The 20,516-nt window shown below is 47.8% G+C and overlaps 1 protein-coding gene across 9 annotated transcripts in view; it reads right to left on the bottom strand.

The window, feature by feature from the left end:
• The window catches only part of SHROOM3 (shroom family member 3), a 140,571-nt gene that overhangs the window by 36,617 nt on the left and 83,438 nt on the right, over positions 1–20,516 (bottom strand). The window contains exon 1 of one of the 9 annotated variants that reach the window (XM_030492620.1): positions 14,706–14,760. The exons of 3 other annotated variants lie outside the window; for them this stretch is intronic. The gene's annotated coding sequence lies outside the window, so the exon portion shown is untranslated. Of the gene's footprint in view, positions 1–11,267; positions 11,548–11,641; positions 11,706–14,705; positions 14,761–20,516 lie in introns of those variants that run through there. 5 more of the 9 variants (XM_030492615.1, XM_030492619.1, XM_030492616.1 and 2 more) reach the window with 5 other exon arrangements.

The following is a 20,516-nucleotide window of genomic DNA, read 5'->3' as shown; positions in this document are numbered from 1 at the left end:
TAAATCATTCAGGAGTGACAGAAGTGTTTATAACCACTATCAGAATTAAAAGCTTTCCCAGAAAAATAACTGCTCACACACTGACACTTCTGAAATTGAGATTAAAATAAGGAGCAACTCTTCCAAGTTCTACAGTAGGCAATTCCTGATATTTTTTCCCTTTGTCTTAAATCAGAACACAAGAGGCAACCCTCCTCAGCTACAGAAACAGCCAACAGCACAGCACAGACACAAAAGAAGGAGAAGCAGCGACAAAGCAGAACTCTGCTCCAACAGCCCTGCGAGGAAAGAGCTGAAGGAGTTAGGGCTGCTGGTTTATCCTCAGAGCACCCACGTTACACAACATCACAGGGCACCCAAGTGACATAAGGGGAGCTGGGTAGCTTCACCTCTGGCTATTCTCCTCCCGCAGGCTCCAGGCAAGCTCTCAGCAGCTGATAAGTGGGAATGGATTTTCCTTGTGAATGAAAACTCTGACTTCAAGACAGTCACCCATCTCTTGGCAAACAGCAAGCCTTCTCTTCCTGCCTTCTTGGTGCTGCTAAGGAGAGGGTTCCCCTGCGAAGGGTTGCAGAAGAGGAGATTGACTACACCCACCCCAGGCACCCACCTTCCTCTCACCAGCGGGCACACTGCTTTGCAGGTCCTCCTGCTCCACCTCAAGTGAAACGACTGGATTGCTTACGTATTGCTTATTTTGTTACCTCCTGTGGCTGGTCCAGAAATAGCCCATAATCCACCTAGCTGTCAGGCTCTCAGAAGCTCCTTTAGCTGAAGTGGAAGTGCCCTGTGCGTCAGAGCACAGAGGGCCAGATCCTCTCCTGGACAGAGCACACGTGGGTCTTAGCTGACAGGTTTGTCGGTCGGTCCTCATGGGGCCCCCCAAGCCACACAGAGAGCCAGGACCAGCTGGAAATATGTGGACAAAGGAATTTTTTCATCAGAAGAATTCCTCTAAATTGAACTGAAACTTCTCCCTGCAGAGTTTGGATTAAAGCTCTTGCTGGGAAAAGTCTCTCAGCTCCTGGGTAAAATCTCTAGCCTGCCACTTAAGACACTCACCTGAGCAAGAGCCAGGTTCAAGTCCACAGTCTAATAAGGTAGATAAGGAATTCAAGGCTGCTCCATGGACAACTTGAAGCACAACAGGCTCCACCTGTGAAAACCCCTGGAATGACTATTTCATCCTAACACAGAGCAAGACAGGTTTTGAAATCCCAATAAGGCTCGTTGAGCACATGAATCTTGGGATGGAATTAGGTATTCTTCCCAGAATTCTGCGATGAGATCCAAGTCTCAAGTAGAAACAATAATATCCACATATTGGGTTCAGATGGGTCAGTAACACTCAGAGATAAAAACCAGACAACCCAAAACTGCTGCTTCTTCATTGTTTGAAGACAAATTAAACAGCTAAGAAATAACAGAGCTTTCTTGGGATGGCCAATTTTAGATGGATCTCACCTTCTAGCACCCACTCCTTTCAGTCTCATGGCTCCTATGTGGTCAGGCCGAGCACATGGTATTTCAGGGCAAAGAAACAGAGAGGCTGAGAAGTCACTTGGAATTAATTCAGACTCACAGCTTTGGTTTGAGGAGGGCTCTTCACTTAACGCAACTCTGACTTAGAAAATGAACACTGACCTTCAGGTCCACCCAGAAAAAGCCTGGAGAAAGGAGACTGCGTTTTGAGAGCGCAATACTGCCTAGTCCTACTTGACAGTGTTTTTCTGGCTCTCCATTTTCTCTGAGATTGGATGGGGTTTTATTTGACCTGACCTCAATCCCACAATCTGGCTGCGCTGTGTTTGCACAGACCCACACACGCAAGCTGCTTCAGCACTGTACCTGTTTGCAAGCAGAGGTCTGAAAGGACTATTCGCATTCATTTGGTTTCCTCACTTCATTTGGTATTGGCCAAGGGATCTTTGAGAAAATGAACTCTCTCTTTGTCCGTGAGAGAGACCTAATCCTCGTTTTGCCCTGAAGGATTACTGGGCACTTAGAAAGGCACTCACATGCACATTTTTGGTTTGTGCCAGCTGCACTTGGGTCCACAATATGGAGTGTTCACTTTGGTCTTTAGGTATGACAATAGGCATTCCACTGCACCCAGACGTCGACCCCAGAGACTGCCACCCTTTTAAAGACACCCTAAATTGTGGGCCTTCCCCTGCTTTGCATGAGTAGTTCGGCATGTGAATTCAGCGTGCAGGCCAGCAGCTGGGCACGCAGCCCTGAAGCCCAGAGTCTTTTCTTCTACTGCTGAGCTGGCGGTCAGAGTGCATGGTTCCCTGCCAAAAAGACCTGGACCCTAGCTGGAAGGAAGAACCTGTAGGGCTGAGAAATTAGCTTCTTTCCCTATTTAATTCCTGGCTTTTTGTAATAGAAGTTTACAGTTATACTCAACTATAGCTTACTGTTTGCGCTACAGTACAACCCAGAGAGACTGTTCAGGCACTGGAGCCCACCCTTCCTTTGCTGTACACACTGATAAATAACAAAAGGTCATTCCTGAGCACTCTGCCTGCTCAGGGCAGATCTCACCTTCTCAGGAGGTGGGAACTGAGAGGTTCCAACTGTCTTGGTGTCCTGAGTTCGGCACGATAGTGGAGTGCAATCCCTACACCCCGACTCTACTTGTAAGTGAAATGCTTTCCTACATCTTGTAGTCAGAAAGTTTACCCCCCTTAGAAAACAGGTCTACCTACTTACTATGTCAAAACAAAAGTAAAACCACAGAGAAATGTAATTTTCGTTCTATTCCACCCCACGACTAACAGGACTATCTATAGACCTGCTCTTGAGCGTTATTGAAAATGTGTTTGATTTTTTCCAGAGATATCAAGTCACACCAGCTGCTGTGGGATTTGCTTGGGGAATCAGAGCATCACCCCTCTTCATGGGCTGTTCAGGACTGGGAGGCCACGAGGAACAATCTTTCAGACATGGCCATAAAAGATGGCGATAGACTCTCTCTGAAGTGCAGAAGTGCTCAGATCTGCTACTCAGAGGTACTCAAAATGAAGACAATGTACTGCAGAGCTCATGTAAGCAGAAGGATCATTAACACATCTGTCCCTTTAAGGACCATGACTACCACACACAGGTAAAACAATCACGTTATCTTCGCAGGTTCCGGGATATCCCAGTGCTGAATCATGCTGATCAAAAGTTATTCTGTATAAATTACAACATTTAACTTTCATGACACAAAACAAAGCACAAGCCAGCTCTAAAGACAAGTGTAAATAAAACCCAAAATAACTGCAGATCTTACAGAGAAAAGCAGCCATAAGAAGGAAGCAAAAGTCATATTCATATAAAATAAGGACTGGTTTCCATTTTAGGATTAGAGAATTAAAATGATTCCATGGGTAAAGACTACAAGCCCTTCATCTGAAAAAACAGTGATGTTTTAGAGAGAGATATCCGATAAGCAGAAGGTATTTTCCCCAGAATTATTCTTTTTACGCTCACCCTTCCCAACGGTGATATTATCCAGATAGAAAAGCGCCAGCCTAGGGAGGGGTCTGACTGTCAGGCGAGGCATGTCCCACCTGGCACCTGACTGGGGGTGCAGATTGAAAGGCCAGACAAGCCCTCACCAGGAACCTTTCCCAGCAGCAAGCAATAGCTGAGACCAGGCTTGATCTGCTGGTGCGCTTGTTTGCCTGAGCACTTCCTAATATGTTGAAGACAAACCAAACTAGGCCAGTTCAGACCCACAATTTAAATGGTTTAAAGCTAAAAATTAAGGGAGTGCTTACACGAACTGTTCCAGTGGCAGATGGATGAGATCTCTGGCACTGATGAAGTTTAACCAAGTCAAGTGTAACGTCCTACACCTGGGTCGGGGCAACCCCAGGCACTGCTACAGGCTGGGCAGAGAAGAGATTCAGAGCAGCCCTGCAGAAAAGGACTTGGGGGTGTTGGTTGACAAAAAGCTTAACATGAGCCGGCAGTGTGCACTTGCAGCCCAGAAACCAACCGTATCCTGGGCTGCATCAAAAGAAGCGTGACCAGCAGGTCGAAGGAGGTGATCCTGCCCCTCTACTCTGCTCTTGTGAGACCTCACTTGGAGTACTGTGTACAGTTCTGGTGTCCTCAACATAAAAAGGACATGGAGCTGTTGGAGCGAGTCCAGAGGAGGGCCACGAGGATGATAAGAGGGCTGGAGCACCTCCCATATGAAGACAGGCTGAGAAAGTTGGGGCTGTTCAGCCTGGAGAAGAGAAGGCTGCGTGGTGACCTCATAGCAGCCTTCCAGTATCTGAAGGGGGTCTACAAGGATGCTGGGGAGGGACTCTTCCTTAGGGACTGTAGTGGTAGGACAAGGGGTAATGGCTTCAAACTTAAACAGAGGAAGTTTAGATTAGATATAAGGAAGAAGTTCTTTACAGTGAGGGTGGTGAAGCACTGGAATGGGCTGCCCAGGGAGGTTGTGGATGCTCCATCCCTGGCGGTGTTCAAGGCCAGGTTGGACAGAGCCTTGAGCCACATGGTTTAGGGCAAGGTGTCCCTGCCCATGGCAGGGGGGTTGGAACTAGATGATCTTAAGGTCCTTTCCAACCCTTACGATTCTATGATTCTATGATTCTATATTCACATTTGCCAAAGGCGGGGGGGACATTCACCATCAAGAACCAACTTAAGTCTGCAGCTGAGCGGTGTCTCTGCTCTCTCACGTGCTTATTTCACAGTATTTCCTGGTATGTCAGACTTCAACTGCAGTAACTTGAGGGGTGGAGTGTACAGACCTAAATCTCCTTCATGGGTGTAGCAATGCCTAATCCTCAGAAGATGAGCTACTCCTTAGGAGCTGCTTCTCCATCCCACTCACCCACCTCTTCCTGGACAAATTCCTGAATCCTTTACTCAACACAGCACCCATTTACTTCCTCAGGACTTCATCAGAGTTGCTCAAGTGAGAAATGAGTATAGACTGAGTAAGGAGATAAGGAGTTGCTCAGCTGCTTTAGAAAGCACAATCTCTGCAGCACCTGCAGCACCATTTTGCACAGAGTTCAGAGCCCTGTAGCTCTCAGGGACTGTAGCACAGAAAAGCAAGGAGGGAAATGAGGTTACTATAGCTTTGCAATCTGGCTGATCACCTCCTTGCATTTGTATTTTTAAGGAGTACAATGAGTTTGCTGTGGTTACTGTCCCCCTGCAGCAGTGATATCACAGATTTTTATAACTCCAGCCATAAATGCAGCCACAAGTCGGTTTGGGCAGTGAAGGCCATGGACCTGAAGCCATCCAAGTTACCACAGTGTCCCAAGCAAAGGCTCTGCCCTCTGAGCACTTTGTGACTCTTTGTGCCCAAGGCAAGGTGCAGAAATGCTGGCTGCTAAGCTAATAAATAAATATCTGTTCGTCGCTCAAATAATTTTTATCATCTGCTGTTCTGGCAGAGATGAGAGCTATTCAACAGTTTGGAACAGGATGCGGACCACAGCCATGTCAAGACCCATCAGATGAGAGATGGGTCCCTCTCACCTGGTGCTATGCCTCACTGTGAGGGGGGAAGAGACAAGTAGGCTCCAGTCTCACGGTTAGCACTGAAAGGAGGTGGATGAGAAACTTACAGTGGAGCCACAAAACCCTTCCCAGTGGCCAGCAGGTGGGTCTCTGCTGTCTCTCAGACATTGCCTGTCTCTGCACAGCACAGATAAGTGAAGTTTTAACTCATCTCTCCCTACATGATGAAGTCTCATACAGCCTTAGAAATGGGATTGATAACATCATCACCGAATCATGAACAACTGCTAAGAGTAAGGAAGTCATGAACATTTTTCTTTAAACCATAGGACTGGAGAATGCAAAAATTTCAGGCCTCTGCCTTTCTCCTGCTCAGAAGATACTACAAGCATCTTTCCTGTACACAGCCCTGTGTGGGAGCTCTTTTATGTGCCCTGCCAACAGGATAACTCTTCCCCATCACCTTGTCTACTGTGATTTGGTCTGACGATCCTGAGTCCAGACCCAAATCATTCCTTGGGTTCAAAGCAAGATCTGAAGTTGGGACTTATGATGTTCAAATGTGCTGCAGGGCTGGGTTAGCACCCGTGGAGCCTGGGGGAAGCTCACATACTCACCTGGAGGAGGTCAGGGTCTTCCCTGGTGATGCTGCCCTTGAGCACCAATGGGGCAAAGCTCCAGAAACAGTTAAGAGAAACTACACCACAGATCAGAATTTGGCTTTGATTTCCTGGGAAATGCCCAGTTCCTGTGGGTTCCCAGAACATGAAGGTGCTACTCTGGAGATAAAGAACCTTTCACAGCACTTGAGAAACCCAGAAAACCCCACTTAGCCTAAATGTCTATCAGCTTTTAATGGGCCTTTCCTCACAGGCTGCTTAAGATGTCTTAAGAAGTCTTTGTGGAGCCAGTCCCAAACACAAATTGTCATTTGAGTCAGAAGCGCCAAACTCTTTCACAGCGCGAACAGCAAACCCAAATCCTATTAAGCAGCCATCAGTGTCAATATTTATTACTCACAAATCAGAGACAAGTAGCCTAATCAATGGTGTCAGGCTTAGCCTGGCGAGATGGAAGAGGAAGGGGATAGCCTTGGGGAAAGGCCATGACATTAATCAGCATCACCCCTGCGAAACCCTTGACAGAAACAAGGCAGTAAAGTCATTAGCCACTTAGAAACTAAACTCCTTTTTAGCTTCACACAGTGATAGCCCACAGTTTCCAGCCTAAAGATCTGGCATCCTTCAAACAAAGCCACAGGGCCCCATAAAATCTTTTTCTTTCAATCTGCCTCTCAACACACACCTCTCTCTGGCCTGGAGGGGCTTTGCTGCCTTAAGGGCTCTCTTCACCAGCGCAGAGCAGCACTGTCCTGGGATCCGGACTGCAGCGCAGTAAGTACTTAAAATTAGCATGGAGGAAGAGAGCTCCCAGGCAGAAGATGTCAAACAAATAAAATGATAGTTTAACAAGGCAAACTCCTTGGCTGCAACACGCACTTCAAATATCACAGTTTCTCCTTTTCCTTACGGATCATTCCCGCCCTTGGGTAGAGGTATACACCGTCTCCTGGAGTGTGCAGTTGCACTCAAAGCAGGGATGGGAACCAGCCCAGCTTAACTGTTTCACTGGGTGAAACACAGTGACGGCGCCAGGTCTTCCAACTGATGGAGCTCAGTGAGGATATTTGCATTTATATTTGCCCCTCGTTTGAGATACAGGCAAAATTTGGGGTTTGTTAGTATGCTGCTGCTAGGCCTCGTTTTAGCCCTGCATTTTCTTGTTTGTCTTTAATGCTTGATACCCTATTGCTTATCCTCTGCACCTGGGATCTAACAATCTGCCTGGAACAGTCAGGACTAATACATAACCTTAACAAATTGCTGGGAAATCCACTTTAAAAGTACTTGTGAGCTGCGCAACAAGATGGTTTCCTTCTCCCTGTCTAGATGGGAAACTGCAATATTAATACAAATATACTTCAGGCTTGATCCTTCCACCAGGGCTGTAGCTTAGTTTTTAGAGTTACGCCTTGCAGCACATACTTGCTCCCATCTATCCAGGGAAACTCCAGCTGCTGTAGCACAACGAGGATGCAGCCATCTTGCATGGGGGGCCCAGTCCCCACTGTAGCTGTACTGTGAACTGGCCGTCAGTTATCATCATGTACTTTACTTAAATTAGTCTGAAATGGAGTCTGTCTCCAGCCTGGAGCCTCTTTGTAACTGCAAAGGAATCTGTGCCCTCCGCAACACACGAGACAGGATCAGGTCACTGCTGGAGAGCACTTGGCCTGGCTATTTTTATTGTCTGCCTGAATACTTTTCTTCAAGGCCATTTTAAGTAAGTTGCTGAAGGAACAGTGAAGATGAGACTTTTTTTTACAAGACAGATACATTAATAATCCATAGGACAGATAATCCATAGGAACTGTGTCCTTTTAACATTTGGACATCCTGGCCCTCGTTGCCAGGATGCTGAAGGCATTCTGAAGTCCCAAAATGATGAAATCTAACCAGGGTGAAGTGGGCTGGCTTCATTTTCATCAGATTCCTCTTTCAAAGGCACAGATTTACCCTTCTGATCCTTCTCCCTACCACTAGGACTAAGCCAATACGGCAGTCACTGCTACACCAAAAATACCCAACCCTCTTCCATCAAGAACAACTCAGGATTGAAATTCCCCCTCTTTCTTCAAACCCAAAAGACAGTGCCACTAATTCAAGCACTGGTACAACTAGAATGTAAAGGATTGCGGAAGTGACTCTCATCTGAATACAGGCAAGCATGCATCACATCACAAACAGCCAAGCTCTTCACCGAAGTTAAACTTAGTAACAACGCCCTTAAATCATCACTTTCAAACACATGCAGGGCCTTTTCTTATGTGTCTCTTCTTTCCACTTGGGTATCACAAAGGAGTGAATCGTCTATTTGCAACACTGCACTTGCCAAGAAAAGGGAACTGCTTGTGAAGATGAGTGTGCAAATGGACAGTTCGCATCCTTCTCAGTCTCCTCTATAGGATGGATGACCCTTGGGAACACCCCTGTGCGTCCACAAGAGAGAGGCAGCCAAGTGACAGGAGAAGGGTGACCCACTTTCTGCTTGACTGTCACTGTCAAGATGAGGGATGGTGTCACCCCAGCAGCTGTTGGGCAGTGGGAGGCTGTGGAATCCTGCTTTTTGGAGTGTCTAAAACTGGTACAAGAATTAGGGAAACACTGTCGTTGTCTCTGCCTTGGTTTACAGGAGTTAAGCCAGGCTCTAAGTACTGTTCATTCAGGGCAATAGGCTTTATCCCTGCTGTGCAGCTTGCCCCTATGCCTGGTGAGATAAAGGTAGTCTTTGTGTGGCAAGACTCAAGACTCCCAACTGCACTCTTGCAGGAATCCAAAGCATAAATAAGCTTCTACTTGGGGATATTCATGAATAAGTGTTTGTAAAGGGCAACTAGTGCATAATTTCAACTGTCTGACCTGTCACAGACCTGGGGCTAGGTCTGCAGCTAGCAAAAATCAGCTTCATTCCATTTCCATGTTGACAACAGGTTTTTCCTTCACAGTGACTCGAGCATATGATACACTGGGTAGTGTGGCTACAGTGAGCCTGATGCTGCTGCCCATAAGCTGATCTCTACTCCCACATCCATTAAGGTCAGCTTGCCACTGCGAGCACCAAGAATTCACCACATTAGTTCTGCTGAAACCCATGCCAAGAGTCAAGTCAGCCTATCCCAGATCTAAAATTGAGTGTGTGTTGTTGAATTGGAACCCACAGAACAGGGGTTCAGCCTTCATCCCTTCTCCTACACCTGTAACACCATTCCAGAAGCAGAGGTACTGCTGTGTTCACCTGGATGTCTAAAGGCCAGACAGTGAGCCATGGTTACCGAATACCCAGGGCTGGCCATGAGAACTCTTTGCCTAAACAAACACTAGCCAAGCTAGAAATTATGGTGAGGATCATGCAGGGCTAGGGAAGACTGGCATTATAAAATCATAGAACGGTTTGGGTTGGAAAAGACCTTAAAGCTCATCCAGTTCCAACCCCTGCCATGGGCAGGGACACCTTCCACTAGAGCAGGTTGCTCCAAGCCCCTGTGTCCAACCTGGCCTTGAACACTGCCAGGGATGGGGCAGCCACAGCTTCTCTGGGCACCCGGTGCCAGGGCCTCACCACCCTCCCAGGGAAGAATTTCTTCCTAGTGTCCAGTCTAAGTCTACCCTCTGTCAGCTTGAAGCCATATAAAATACCCTGTTTGATGTCTTATCCTGATTATTTATTTACTCATACCTCCACTGAGGTGAGGAAACCCAGGAACAGATCAGGCCCCACTGTGCCAGGTGCTCTGAAAACACCATGGTGAAGGACAACTGCTCACCAAAAGGGCCTAACATTAAAGTAGGGTCCACCCTAACTAAACAAACACAGGAAGGATGTTTTCCCCATCAGCACCCTTCTCAAGTCCATCTGCTCACTGACTCCAACAGCATCCTCCTGCAAGGAGCTCAGCTTTTCTCCTGCTGCTGCCCAGAGTTAGGCCACTGCACAGAGGGAGAAGGGCTCTATATCCCACCACTTCTCATAAAAAAATCCAGGGTCTTCTTGTTTGCCGTCTGCTGAACATGGGTTCATTGGCCAAGGCTCCTGGCTGCTGCAGAAACCCAGCTTGCCCATCTTCCAGAGGCAGGACTCGCACCTCTTTGCAGGGCAACAGCAAGGAGGCTGGAGCTGACTGTATATGTAGTCATTGGCTTCTTAGCAATATTTTGTACCTAAACTTCTGGTCTGCTGAGCTCTGGAAGAAAAGCTTCTGTGATTATTAAATGACAGCCTGAACTTACTTACAGAAACTGCAGTAATTCTTATTTCAGTCAAAGTGAACTGAAATTTCGATTCAAGAACCACAGGTGCCAAGCACCATTCAATATGGGCTGACAAGCTCTCAATCCTCTAAATCCCCATAATACAGACCTGCAGGAGCACCTCTCTCTCTTCCAAGCTGGCATGGACTTCACCTCTTTTAGTAAAAGGAGGTTTAGGGCATTGAGTTTTCCCTAACATTGTTCCTGCTGGAGTCAAAGAAAATCTCTACTCCACTGCTGAGAAAATACAGTGGGATGCTGAGGGTCACTCCACTGCTCACTGAACAAAACAAGGCAAAACATGGCTTGGTTTGGGGTGAAAAATTCACGTGTTTCAATGGGTGCAGCTGGTATCACTTAATGGGCTGGATGGATCAGAGATTTAATGCTGGATATAGGCAGAAGAACATGCAGAGGTCAGTCTTTAACAGGCATTATAACAGGGAACAAGAAAAAAGGACCTCTGGACCTTCCAGGCAGAAGACACTGAGGAGAAAACTGGAGTGAAGTCAAATGGGCAAATGAGGTCTGTGGGTCACATTCCTCCTAAATTTACAAAAAACGTTTCTGGCTGATAATGCTACATTTGAATATAATTCTGTTCCAAGCCATTTTAAGGACCCCGTGTGTCATTCCAACCAGGCGATAACATTTCTCAGCTTCAGCCCCAGTATCTCATTGCAAGGTGCCTGCCAGCATAACTACCTCCACAAACACTACACAGCTCACTAAAAAACATGCAACTGCCACGCTGGGCGCAAACACAGGACCTTGCTCTTCAGCTGCCTGGTGATTTCCTCCAGAGAAGGGGCTGCCAACAGACCCTTCAAACACAGCAGCTCTCTGACAGACAGACAGACAGGACAGTTAGACGATGTGCGTGCAACCAGAGCAAAGATGGATTTCAAATCATACCTGGAGGATCAGTCTGAGTACTGAGCGCTCACATGTGGACAGAGGGAAGCTGACCCTACACCCCCTCCCTCGCTGACGGCTCCCTCCCCGCACCCAGAAGCTCCAAAACAACGAACAAGGCGATAGCACCTGGCACGGGAAGGGGTGGCGGCCCCCAGGCGCTCTTCCCCGGGACGCTCCGCCGGTGCGAGCCGAGCTCCGTGGCCGCCGCCTTTGTTAGTCCGTCCGCGGGAGACCGGTCCCCCGCACGCCGGTCTCCGTGCCCCACGCCGCCGCCGGCACCCCGCGTCCCCCCGCGGCCCGCTTCCCACGCCCCGCGGCCGCCGCGCATCCCCGGTGCTCCGCCCCGCTCCCGGTGCTCCGCCGGCCCTCACCGTGCCCCGCGGCGCCGGCAGCTCCCGCGCTCGGAGTCGCGCCGGGGGAGGGCGCCGGAGGCCCGCGGTGGCGGGTCCCGGCAGGTGCCGCGGCGGGCGCCGCCCCCAGCACCACCCCGCCGGCAGCAGTGGCCTTGGGGAGGGCTGCGGCTTGCAGCCCCTGCGGGCTCGCGGTGCGGGTCTCCCAGCCAAAGGAGGAGCGGGCGCCCTCCAAAGCATAGCGGGACTTTGCCCAGTGTGTCCCGGTAAGTGTCACAGAATCGTGGAATGATTTGTGTTGGAAGGGACCTTAAAGCTCATCCACTTCCAACCCCCTGCCATGGGCAGGGACACCTTCCACTAGAGCAGGTTGCTCCAAGCCCCTGTGTCCAACCTGGCCTTGAACACTGCCAGGGCTAGGGCAGCCACAGCTCCTCTGGGCACCCTGTGCCAGGGCCTCACTACCCTCACGGGGAAGAACTAGATGTTTAATCATCGAATGAACTATATTAAATTAATTGAAAAGCTAGGTGAAGCTGTACTGCTCTATCTCATAAAGGGAGATGACAGGCAGAGACAAGATAAATCCTTGTAATTTCTCGGATTTGCTGTGAATAACTAAAAAACCCTTTTCAAGCCATGGAATGATTTGTGTTATGCACTGGGAAGGAGTAAAAGTTTAAGGCAGGGATCTGTACTTGTAACGCCTTGTACTTCTGGGGCTGCTGGGAGCACCAGAGAACCAAGCACAAGGGAGACTGGCAAGTCCATGGGGGAGCATGATGCATATTCACCGAAGGAAAGAAAGTACCTTTTGACCCCAAAGAGGTGACTGAAGGAGATGCTGGAAAAGCTGCTCTTCACAACATGCATATCTGGACCATAAGGAATTTTTTATCCAGGAATGTCCATCCAAAAGCATCCCTATTTTATAGAGGGAAAAATTAACTGATGAAAAGGGATGTGCCCTTAATTCAAGTGGGAAAGGATCTTACTTCCAGCCTTCTGCATGGTGCATCTATGCCAGGGTAGATTATGCTCAAGCAGCTCTACTTTTCATACTGACCGTTCTTCCCCTACCTGCTAACTCCTAACCACCAGCCTCCAATGCTTCATGAAATGATTCCAGATGGGTTTATTTAGATTTTAAACACTTCAAGTGTACTTTGCATCTTGGCCATCAACTGAAAGATACCGAGCGGTAAACAGCTTCCCAGCAGTTATCAGGCAATGAAACAAAGTCCTTTTTCGGGATGTAATCACAAAAGCTCATGAACGTTTGTCTTTCTGTGATAAAAACCAGTAACAGGAAAATTACCACCCGCAGCATAAACCTGAGACTTCCCATAACCTTGGAGTATTTATTTAGGTATTATGTACTTGTGATAGCGCAGGCAGCACCCGAAGGCAGATGGCAGGCAGCTAGCCCAAGTGGGAATGAACTGTGAGGGATTATAACAAGCACATTCTGCTGACAAAAGGAAACCTGCAACACAAGTTCCAGCCATGCCACCCTGCAGTGTGACCACAGCTTGTCTTCTAAATTGAACAGGTAACTGTGGGTCAGGCCAACATCCATGCTGGGGAGCTGAGGTGCTGCTGATGGACAGCCACATCTAGGAGGAGCTCAGTGTCCACAGCTGACCTTGTGTCTCTCCTGCATCAGTGGCACTGTATCTATTTTGGATTAGGCAGCAATATCTAATTCTCCTGCAGGATACAGCCAGGCTGCAGGGGAATGAGCTGACCCTCTGTACCATAATCAGAGCAGTGTCCTGCTGAGTGGTGGTGGCAGTGTCCTCACCACCCTTACACAGCTGAACCCATTCTGCTCACATCCAAAGCTATGTTCACCTCTTTCCAGGTGATCTCCAGTCCTTCCACCGAGCACCAGCTTGGAAAATTGCACTTTAGCCTTGGTGCAATTCTCTCCTGATCCTGCTTCAACAGAAAAGGGGGTTTTCACTGGTTGGTTGGAGCAGTCACACTGTCCTCTATGGGCATAAGCAGGTGCTGTGTCACACATGCAGAGCAGGGCCACCCCTCCAGCACAGCTCAGCTCCCACTGAACTACCTCCCTAGGCTTTTCCCAGCACGGACCAGGCCAAATGCTGAGCCCTCCAGTGCTTATTCTAAAAAGAAAAGTCCTTCCATACAAAGAAATGAAAGAATATACATATAACAAAGCATGACTTCTCCACCAGGTGACTCTGGTGACACCAGTATCAAATGATACATCCTGCAAGGAGTATGAGGGGGAGGACTCAGAGGGCAGTTTTGAACATTTCTTGGCCGGATTTTGTTTTCTTGCTTGCTGTTTGCTTCCAATGGCAGTTTAATCCTATTTAAACACAACAGTAGAGTTCCTACAGTCTCCCTCAACAAACTACAGTCATGGTATACTGGGTTTTTCTTAGTCCTGCTGGCGTTCTCACTTTGAAAACCTATGTCCTTTGACTTAAAAACTGAAGAAGCTGGAGCTGGACTCTCCCATGCCCACATGGCTTTCTGACATATTTCTCCCAACTGTAGCAAGTTGCATTAGAAGCTGAATGAAATATGGCAGAGATGGATACGAGTACGTGTTCAGTGGGTGTGGTGAAGGCCTTGCCCATCTCACTGCCCCTTCCAACCTGGCAATGCTGGAAGTCAGACTGAAAGCAGGAAGGCAATTTCATTTCTGTTCCCACGTCACAGCCAACAGCTGAGCTGGAGCAGGGGGAGAGCCTAAGAAGAACTTGTGTACACACCACCTTGACGTGCATTGGCTGTGTTTGCCCTTGGGAGTAGGCAAAGACGCCCTAGGGCTATGTTTGCACCGTTCTTGTAAGCAATTGTTGGGAATTGGTTGCAGGAGCCATCACAAGAGCCTTGGATGGTAAGGTGAGAGTCAACCCATGGCTGTGATGATTTGAGGGTCAGGTTACAGCAGCCCACTTTGCGTGCCATCAATTTGTTCACTGCCGGTGGCCACTTGGAAATAAAATCTGTCATTCTGGTCAGTGTACCACACAACAGGAGCTGCACATCTTGTCAGATACACTCTAGGGGCATTGCTAAGAGACACAGGCATTCAGGCTATTACCTGCTTCAGTTCATGTCACTGATGGACTTGGCAATGGAGATGATAGAATAAACCCAGCAAGTTTCCTTGATCCGAGGCCGCTGCGTATCAGCAGGACTGATGTGTACAGGTGGTAAGTGGGTACAAGCACCCCAGACCTGCAAAGCACTCAAGCACACTTTTCAATTTGATGCCATGAATTGGTCCACACACCTCCCTTCCCCATGTATTCCACAAGAGATGACAGGAATAACTGTGCTGTGGGGAAACAAAGGACTTGGACATTCCACAGGGAGATTTTTCTCTTTTGCTTTTTTCTAGATGACACAAAACAAACCTCAAAACCCCCAAATGAATAGCAAAAAAATCCCAAGAGAAATAAATATTATGTGACTCAGTGGACCAACAGCAAATTAAAGAAATCTATAGGCTAACTGGCGGAATGAGAAAGCCCACGTATTGCAGAGAATGTGAATGCCAAATGCATTTTTCAGAGGCTATATTCACCGCCGTGCACCCAGGCCCTGCATTGCTCAATGCTGCCCAAGTCAGCAGCAGCCAGTGCTCCTGTTCTCCACCTCCCTAACCCCAGGCTCCCTGGATGCCAGGTACTGCCCTGCTCAATGAACAGCATGCTCCTAGGGCACTGGATAACCGAGAAAACTTCCTTCTTCCTGTTCAAATAAAGCTGGGATGTCTCCTGAGAGGCAGGGGAGCGCTGCATGCCCACGTGCCCCGGTGATGGCACTGGAAGAGCACAGAGCCCCAGATCCCTGTGCTCCCCCTCATCCCACACCTCCTGTCCTCTTATCATAGAATCATAGAATGGTTTGGGTTGGAAAGGACCTTAAGATCATCTAGTTCCAACCCCCTGCCATGGGCAGGGATGCCTTACACCAGGCCATGTTGCCCGAGGCTGTATCCCACCTGGCCTTGAACACTGCCAGGGATTCACAACTGCCTTGGGCAACCTGTTTCAGTGCCTCACCACCTTTACAGTAAAGAACTTCCTCCTTATATGTAACCTGAACTTCCCCTCGTTTAGTTTGAAGCCGTTACCCCTTGTCCTATTGCTACAGTCTCTGACGAAGAGTCCCTCTCCAGCATCCTTGTAGGCCCCCTTCAGATGAGTTCTCCACGCAGCTTCTCTTCTCCAGGCTGAACAGCCCCAACTTTCTCAGCCTGTCTTCATATGGGAGGTGCTCCAGCCCCCTTATCATCCTCATGGCCCTCCCATGGACTTGCTCCAACAGCTGTATGTCTCTTGTTTCTCACAACACGAGCTGCTGGACACAGAGCCAAGCTACAGCTGGTCACAGCAATGGCAAAAAGATCTTATTTGAAGGATGAAAGGACAATGACAAATGCTCCAAAATGAACCTGTCTCGCACCTGTGATTTATGCAACTGGTTTGCTGGCCAACACAGATGCCAGGCTACAGTAAATTTGGATGTGTTTGTGCATTTTCTCAGGCAGCTGGTGTGAAACATGAGACCTGTGTCACGTTTGCTGGTGGAGGAAGGGAAGGCGTGGGATGGACAGAGGAAATTAGTTTCTGAAATAAGGCATGGGCTGCATCAACCGAGGATGATTTCCTTTGAGGAGCTGTTTGCAGCACTGACCTACCCACAGACCATGAAGAAGGAGAGCGAGGAGGGGCTGGAGCCAGGGCCATCAATCAGAGCAGAGCAAAACTCCACCAAGGGAGGTTCAGGTTTTGCAAAACGTGCCCAGTTGCCTTTCAATCTTGCAAACCTGAGCCACGAGTTGTTCAGAGCCAGGATGGGTTGAATCCAAGCCCATAGACCTGGAGGAAGTTTAGAGAAACTCCACATCTTGGGTTATCTCCAATTCAAATTGACTCCTGGAAGGTGAGGAGGTGTGCAGAGAAATATCACAAACTGCTCCCTAATGGATCAATGCCATTTTTCCAGTGAACAAAAGTGATTTTTCTTGGATCTCTTACACTGCATATCTCAGACTGAACTTAAGATAATTGTGAAAAGAATTAAGCGAGGAACCCTGCAGTAATGAACATAATCAATCCATTATTGAATTTTCTCATGGATGCTTCTCCCAAGTAAAATCAGTGAAAAGTCAGTTCAAGATTGAAATAAATCTGAATGTAAGAGGTTTGTAAGGAAGTTCACTGTATATCAAGGAGATTTTGGAAAGAAATCACATATTCACATGTGCCAGCTCAGGAAAGGGAATTCTTAATGTTTTTATCCAAATATCCCATCCTCTGGACTGAAACTTTCTAGATTATGTCCTTAAGCTTTTCCCCGGCAGTCACTGTGAACCGCAGTCACTGTGAGCACCACTCTGTGTGTAGAGATATCCCTAAGATATAAATGATGATCATGGTGACAGCATGGAGAGGAAATAGAGGAAGGATTCTTAAACACACCAAGGGGAGGAAAGGGGCAGAAACCAGATGTGGATCTATTTTTCCTCTAGCATCCTGAAGAGGTGAAAGGAAGGCAGACAGAATGGCAGTTCCTTCTTGCTGTGAAAACCTCCTCTTTCCTTCTGAGCTACTGACAAGCAGATTTAGGGAAAAGAAAAGGTAAAAAGGACATTTGTACAGAGAAGAAGAAAAAGGAGGAGGCTTTGAAGACCTAATTAACAGACTCTGTCCCAAGTCACTTCAGTTCAGCTGCATCACAAAAGTCTGACAGAGATCCATGGGCCCACAACAACCTGCCTAAGACACTGCACACAAAATCAGTCACTGCAATCCCCCCATGCCCAAACACAAGGGGCTGGGAAGAGGAGGAGGCTGCAGCTGAAGGCTTGTCTTCCTGCTCACTAATAAATTTGGTTTACAGAACCCTTTGTGGGTCCCTTTTAAGGTTGTTTGTTGATTAAAGCGGCAAACAACAAACTTAGCCTTAATTTATGCTTCTTTTAACGTTTCAAGCTTGGGGGTAGTGCTTTTTATAGAAGTTAATGAGGCAGAATAGGTTCTTTATGGGGAAGACATTTTCTCACCAAATTAAAACCTGCATTGAACATAAAATAATGAGATGAAGGTGGCTTTTCTTTCCGACGTAAATAAATCTCCGAGCAGGAAACTTCTCACACACTCGGAACTGTCCTTATCAGAGAGATCTGAGAACTGCAGGTTCACAAGATGTTTTCTCTCTGTCTTTTCTTTTTCATTTTGCCTTCCTCCTTTCATCAAGATGGCAATAAAGCATTATTTGCTGAAAACGTGCAAACAGCTCCAGTGTGTGAGAGCAGGGAAACACTGGGAGCTTAGTGAAAGAAATCATCCAGTTGCCCTTCACTACAGCAGAGCCATGAAAGCCTACGGCAGGGACTCCATAACCATGGGGGTATCGCAGGCATGGCAGAGAAATGGGCCACGTCAGGCCACCTTAGACACCACACAAGTCCTAAAGTGGCTCTTTGCAGAATTGCATGGGAGAGATCATTTTGTAAGAGGCAGCTTCCTTGCTGCCTAAAATCTACTGCATTTCCCCAGTCTGGTGTAGCAGCACAAGCAAAACAAAGTACCTGAGTGGGAAGCTGCTGTGTGGCACAGGTAATCAGCACAGGATGTTACTAATTAGGGACAAACAGGCAGAACAAGGTCCCTATGTGATAGGAGAGCATCAACTCTGGGTCCTCTTACTATTGAGAATGAAAGCCTCCCTTTCATTGCAGGCCACAAGCACGCTCAAGAAGGATAACCCTGTTATTCAGAAAGACTGAATAAATGCAGGTCTCCCAGGTGTAAAAACTGGTTGGTGCAGCCTTTGCTGTGTACGGTGCTGTATATCCAATTGTATTCTCTTTTTCAGTGAAATGTCAATATTTTCTCTAGAAAGAAGACGACCTTTTGGCTTATTCATTACCAAAAAGCATTTTGATTTTTATTTGTTGCTAAATCATCCCTATCTTATGGGTAAGAATGGGGCTAAGCCTGCTCAGGAGCACAAATACAGTATTTTCATAGAATTACAGAACCCTAGAATGGTTAGAATTGGAAGGGACCTTAAAGCTCACCCAGTTCCAACCCCCTGCCACGGGCAGGGACACCTTCCACTAGAGCAGGTTGTTCCAAGCCCCTGTGTCCAACCTGGCCTTGAACACTGCCAGGGATGGGGCAGCCACAACTTCTCTGGGCACCCTGTGCCAGCGCCTCAGCACCCTCACAGGGAAGAGCTTCTGCCTCAGAGCTCATCTCAATCTCCCCTCTGTCAGGTTAAAGCCATTCCCCTTGTCCTGTCCCTACAGGCCCTTGTCCAAAGCCCCTCTCAGTTTCTTGTCAGCCCCTTTAGGCACTGGAGCTGCTCTAAGGTATCCCCTTAAGGAGCCTTCAAGCTGAACAAGCCCAGCTCTCTCAGCCTGGCTCCATAGCAGAGATGCTCCTTTCCATCCTCTGAAACCTGTACCCCAGACAGCCATAAGCAGGCTGCAGTTTCCCCCAGGATGCCGGGAGCTTTGCAGCAGTGGCAGGAATGCTGTCCTCATCCTCGCCCTGCTGCAGGCTGACCTGGGACAAGGAAGTGCAGTGCACCTGCAGCCTGTGAAAAGCTCTGGCAATACTAGTTGCTTTATGCAATTGAGCAACAACCCACCTCAAATTTCAAAGCAGTTGTAAGACCAAGCACTGTCACAGAAGGGTATGAATGGGGCTGTTTTCCTACCTCTTATGCAAATGTCTGTTAGCACAACAATGTTATCCCTTGTTATCTGCAAACGGCAGGATTTTATCCAGCGCTTGGTCTTCTTCCCTGATCATGGAAAATGTATACAAAGTATAGCCAGAGAAACTTGAGCCAAGAGCCAGCCACTCCTTGTGAAACCACACACTGCAGGAATGAGAAAAGGAACTCAACAGGCACCAGAAAGTCAACACCCAGGGAAATTCCAGTGTTCAGTAATGGCTCGGGAAGATCAGCCCCTGCAAACCCTAATGCTGTATGTGGCTGACCTGCAAAGCAGCTCTGTGTGACAGAGAGGGAAATCAGCCAGAGAAGAGTGAGCGACCTGACAAAAAGAAAGTATGTGCTCTTCTTTCGGTTCCTGAAAGCATAGCAACAGTGCACTGGCATTAGCTACAGACATGCATCCAAGTCATAAAAGCACTTCAGAGGGAGGTGGGAAAGCAAGGAAACCATCCAGATATCTCCATAGAGAAGTCCCCAAAGTCCAGCAAGGAGAAGACAGAGTATCAGAAGGGAACAGACTCTCTGGATTGAGCTGTTTAAGATGCATATCTAAAATACCCAGCAGAAAGATTTGCAAGCTGTGACACCAAACAAAGTGGCAATGCAAAAGACAGGCAAGCAAAGAAGAGATACTCTGAGGGCTAAAACCACATCAGCTAGACAAAAGCATTTTCCAGCGTGTGGTGGTTTGGAGGGATTCTATCATTCTATGACAGGAGGCAAAGCTTCTCCATGAGTTTCCCTCCTGCTCACTGTCCACTCATCCACAAGTGCAGTCTGCAATTCTCCAAGACACTGAGCATCACCTGGGCTCTCCTGCTGAAGGTGATCTAAACACAGGAAAGATCCCTCTTCTCAGGTGCTGTGGACATGATGCCTGATTCAAGACTGCTGAATTGAACGGAAGACTTTATGCTGAACACTTCTAGCTCCCCTCCTCAGTTATTATTGCTCCAAAGAAGGATGCATAGCACTTACACTGTCCCTTCTAATTAAGAGCTATGAACTAGACTCCAAATCAGACAACATGAATCAGCATAACTTCTTTTCCCCTCTATCTCTGGTGATGCTGGAAGGGAAGAATCCGTTCTGACCTTGCTGGTTAAAGTTCAAGTTGTCTCAGTCACAAGGGAGAAGCTGCACCTCACTG

This window comes from Strigops habroptila, chromosome 7 (assembly GCF_004027225.2).
Source record: "Strigops habroptila isolate Jane chromosome 7, bStrHab1.2.pri, whole genome shotgun sequence".
NCBI classification, from domain to species: Eukaryota; Metazoa; Chordata; class Aves; order Psittaciformes; family Psittacidae; genus Strigops; species Strigops habroptila.
The sequence above is the reverse complement of the archived record's forward strand: the minus strand, read 5'-3'. Positions and strand labels throughout refer to the sequence as shown.